Source organism: Alligator sinensis, unplaced genomic scaffold (genome assembly GCF_000455745.1).
Source record: "Alligator sinensis unplaced genomic scaffold, ASM45574v1 scaffold173_3, whole genome shotgun sequence".
In the NCBI taxonomy this organism is placed as follows: domain Eukaryota; kingdom Metazoa; phylum Chordata; order Crocodylia; family Alligatoridae; genus Alligator; species Alligator sinensis.
In genome coordinates this window covers 1,772,057-1,777,034 of record NW_005842076.1, presented here as the reverse complement: position 1 = coordinate 1,777,034, position 4,978 = coordinate 1,772,057, and the positions used below count along the sequence as shown (strand labels likewise).

The window sequence follows — 4,978 nt, the reverse complement described above, 5'->3', positions numbered from 1 at the left end:
TGTGTGTATATACTGTGACATATATGTGTGTCTGTATATAGGTATGTATGTGTGTGTTTATAGATCTATCTATCTATCTAGATCTATATGGATATATGTATATATATAGATGTATATGTATGTGTGCATGTGTATGTATATTGTGTACACACATGTACACACATGCAGAGCACATAGCTCCACAATTGGACTCCTTCATCTTTACCTTTAGTATCTTCACTTAATAGTATTATGTCCTATAGATAGTATTACGTCTTATATAAGGAAACTGTGATAAAGGAAACCACGTTTTGTAAACACTACTTTAATTATATTAAGATGTCCACTGGGCAAGAGAAGGCATTTGAGAACGAGAAAATTCCAGCATGATATTTCCTTGTAACAATATTGTACAAGAGTTTGTTTTTATTTGCGGTTATCCTGGATATTATTTGAAATGCTTGTAGCATGTAGTCTATGGTTGGTCTATACAGAGCAAAACAAACTACATTAGGCTGCTAATTATTAATGTTGTATTCATGACTTGGACATGGGGCAAAGGTTCCTTTATTCTGCCTGAGCTCTCTGCAGGAGGACAGTGAGAAGCCAGTCTACCTCCGGTATTCAGAACAAGGTCAGACACAATCACTGTTTGTGAATGCTATATTTTTAGGGGCATTTTACCTGAGATCTGCTCATGGTCCCTGCAGAGGTAGCTGCCTAGAGGAACAGAGAGAGTCAGAGAAAGTTAGGGGTAGAGTTTTTACCCCCATTGAAAGACTGCCAATAGACTTTGCTTGTTGTATAATGCTGGGCCGCCTTAAGGGTTAGAGTTGCAGGAATATTTTCCCTGTGCTCCAATTACCTGTGACCTTTAAAATACACACACACACACACACTAAGATGCCTAAGGAAGGGAGTGATAATTCTTCCAGCTAATTTAGTACTATGTATTTATAAGGTGAAATCAATCTATTATGTACTTCCTTTTTGCGGGGGCAAGGGAATTCAGAAGAGACTTCTACAGAATCTCAGAAATTTAGAGTAACTATGCACTGGGCACATCTACATGATGGTACCGACTCAGTGGTGCACGGTAATTTTTAGCAGCTATGTCGCTGTAGCAATGTGTTATAGCAAGGTAGCTTGTCACTACAGCAATGTCGCATTGGTGTCACGGTTTGTGCCTGCCGATGCTACATCGCCGGAGTGATGAGCTATGTTGCCATAGCTTGTTGCTATGGTGATATAGTGTCTAGTATAGATGCACCCAGTAATTAATAAATATCATGATTGGTTGAATATTTCAGAAGAGTTGGGGGAAGGAATGGGGGCTGGGGCCAGGAGGCTCCCCCCATGGTCCCCTCCCCTCCTCCTTCAGCTCCCCCCAACCTCCTACCTACCTGGCACAAAGCCAGGTCCAGGTTGCTGCAGCTTGCACTGCTGCTTGCCCCACATAGGCAGAGGCAGCATGCTTCTGCACTGGGGCAAGGGCCAGACATAGAGCTGCTCTGGCTGGCTACCAGAGCACCTCCGTGGAGGACCAAGCCTCCGGTTGTCTCAGGGCATGATCCCGGACCATGCCCTGCCCCTGGATATCCAGGGGTCTAATTTTGCCCCCGCACTGCAAATTTCAGTTGAAAAGCTGCAAGAGGCATATGCATGCTCATCTGGATGTGACCAAAAAGTCAATTTAAATAACCAGTTTTGTAGGTATTCAGGATGTTTAATTTGTCCAAAAAATGGTGCAACCAATCTGAGTTACTTCACCATAAGAAGTGCACTAATTTAGAGTGAGACCAGGTTAACCTGATCTACCAATCAAATGTAGGCATTTGCAGCATAGCCCCAGGGAAGGAAAAACTCAGCTTCTAACCCCTACCCTGGGATTGTGCTAATTCCATCCCCCTGACCTCGACTGGGGTATTTTTAGTACCCCAATCTCTCCACAAACCCACAAGCTCCCCCAATCCCACCAATCCCCCTCTAGACCTGCCAAACTCCATGAAGACCCACCAACCAACTTGCAATCCCACACACCTCCATCACCATGAATTATTTACTTTGGGATCCCTGCATAGCTCCCAGGAGCAGTGAACTGCTACATGCATTGTTTCCAATCTATGTCTAGATGGTTTAAAGTAGATGGTTTAAAGTAGATGGTTTAAAGTTCGCCAGTTGTGGTGAACACTTGTTCAGGGTTGGGGTGAGCAGCTGGGCTTTCCCATCCCCAGGGAAGCGTGTGAATGTCTACATGTGTCTGGGAGATCAGGTTAATCTGATTTTAATCTAAATTAGTGGACTTCTCAAGGTGACCTAACTCATACTGGATGCACCATATTTGGCCAAATTATAGCTCCTGAATGCCTGTGTGATGAGGCATTTACATTGACCTAGCCCTGAGTGATATGTCTGAGGGCCTTCCTATCAGTTTCTTAGTTACTTCCTGTGGTGGGCCAGTAGGGAGAGCTCCTGCGTTGAGCCTCCCACCTCACTACGCCCGTCCACCTTCCGGACTCCACGTGACTTCCCGGGGCGCTTAAGCCCTGGCAGACCCGCTTTTGAGGCCCACCACAGAATCCAGGGGTAACTGGACCCTGTCCAGGGGTAACAGGCTGCCACCACCCTGAGAGGGAAACTTTTAAGTTCTGTGTCCTCAGGGAAATACAGGCCTAATAGTTCTATGGGTACTTGACCCAATACAAGCACTTGGGGCACCTCCCCAAGTTGGGGGCCAAAAAGGATGGTCTCCCTTAGTCCACAGACCTAAGGGGCCTCCTAGGCATAATTAAACCCACCCCTCAATAAGTCTCCTACACCAGTTACAAAGGAGAACTTTATTGGGTACAAGGGGTAGGGTTAGAATAGGGTACAGGGTAGAGCAAACTCCTGTGGCTGGGGTAGCCTTTCATCTCACATTTGAGTTACTGCAAGCTATATAACTAGTTGGATTTCAGTTAGCTTACTTACAAGTATTATCCAGAGGCTGTTGGAGATTCCCTCTGGAGACAAGCAGTTTCTTGATCATAAGTTTTGAGAGAGAGAGCAAGTTTCACATGGTACAGCTCTTTTTTGTTTTTGAGTATCCCCCATGGCTGCTGCCTCCTCTTCCTGGGCAGTCCTTAATTTATATAGCCCTTGTGACCTCATTTACCTGGTCCAATGGAGGCCAGCACCTGTTGGCTGTCAGCCAACCAATTTGAAATACATCACTAGTTGCCGTGCAGACTCTAGCCCACCAGGAAGGAAGCCCCTCACTCAGGTATGTGATAGTAGTTACATAGGCAGAGAGAGCAGGTTTCCCCCCTCCCTCAGGAATGTATTAAGCTTAGGTTACCTAAAGAAATAGGGTAAGGATGTGTCTCTCTGCCAGGCCCATCCTAATCAAAATTGTCACAGGGCAGAGTTTTTTGGGGGAGAAACAAATGTGGCTTTCTGCCACACTCCCCCCCACCCCCCCTTAAAAGCTTGGACACCTTAGCTTTACAGAGCTATACGGCATGAGTGTGTTTCATTTGGAAGGGTTACCTTTTACACCTAAAGAGAGATTACACAAGACATAAGACTAGTCATAACAATAATACATATAGAACATGAAAGCACATTAAGGAACTCCCACACCAGAGCTCAGTCAGGTGGGTCTGAGTTCGTTCAACCCACTACCCAGAATCTTTTTGTGACAGGGCATCCACTATCACATTTTGGCTTCCCTTGATGTATTTGACAATGAAGTTGAACTTCTGAAGCTGCCAGGCCAATCGTCGAAGCTTGGCATTGGTGTTTTGCATTGTTTGCAACCACTGCAGCGGGGCATGGTCTGATAGGACAGTGAACTGCTTCCTCCACAAATAAGGCCTCAGCTTGTTTAGTGCCCAGACAATTGCCAAACACTTCTTTTTGATGGATGACATGTTTAGCTTCTGAGGGATTAACTTCCGGCTTAAATACACCATGGGGTGCCGTGTTTCTTGGTGCTTTTGTAGGAGTACAGCTCCTGGTCCTGAGTTGGAGGCATCAGTGGCTACGTAGAAGGGTTTATCATAGAATCATAGAAGTAGGGTCAGAAGGGACCTTGTAAATCTTCAAAGTCCGACGCCCTGCCTGGGCAGGAGGAAAACTGGGCTCAAATGACCCCAGCCACGTAGGCATCAAGCCGCTTCTTAAAGACCCCCAGGGTAGGAGCCAGCACTACTTCCCTTGGAAGTTGGTTCCAGATCCTAGCCGCCCTAACTGTGAAGTAGTTCTTACAGAGGTCTAATCTAAACCTACTCTCCAACAACTTGTGGCCATTATTCCTTGTTATCCTGGGGGAAACAAGGTCTCCTCCAAACCCTTCTGGTCCCCCCTAGTGAGTTTATAGACAGTCACAAGGTCCCCTCTCAGCCTTCTCTTGTGAAGCCTGAACAGGTTTAGTCCCGTAGCCTCTCATTGTAGGGTCTGCCCTGCTGTCCCTGGATCATGCAGGTGGCCCTTCTCTGGACCCTCTCCATGTTGTCCACATCCCTCTTGAAGTCGGGCGCCCAGAACTGGACACAGCATTCCAGCTGTGGCCTGACCAGTGTCGTGTAGAGGGGGAGGATCACCTCCTTGGCCCTACTTGAGATGCACCTGTGGATGCACGATAAGGTCCGGTTAGCCCTGCAGACCGTGACCTCACACTATCGGCCCATGTTCATCTTGGACTGAGCTTTGGGGGACTCCACTGCCCACTTCCCCCCAGGTCGAATATGACCTGTCCACCACCACCCTCTGAATATGACCCTTCAGCCAATTTGCAATCCATTTGACCGTGTAGGCATCAATGCCACAGTCGCCTAGTTTTTTAATGACAATGGGGTGGTCAACAGTGTCAAAGGCCTTGCTGAAGTCCAGAAAGACTACATCCACGGCGACACCTGCATCCAATGCTTTTGTGACCTGATCGTAAAAGGCAATCAGGTTGGTTTGACGTGACCTGCCCCTAATGAAACCGTGCTGGTTGCCCTTGAGCATCATCCCC

The 4,978-nt window shown here is 46.9% G+C and overlaps 1 long non-coding RNA gene across 2 annotated transcripts in view; it reads left to right on the top strand.

Moving 5' to 3' along the window:
* Nucleotides 1–564: 564 nt before the first annotated feature.
* LOC112550307 overlaps nucleotides 565–4,978 on the top strand; it is a 90,666-nt gene continuing 86,252 nt past the window's right edge. For both annotated transcript variants that reach the window (XR_003094082.1, XR_003094081.1), the window contains exon 1: nucleotides 565–613. This is a non-coding gene — a long non-coding RNA (uncharacterized LOC112550307). The remainder of the gene's footprint in view (nucleotides 614–4,978) is intronic.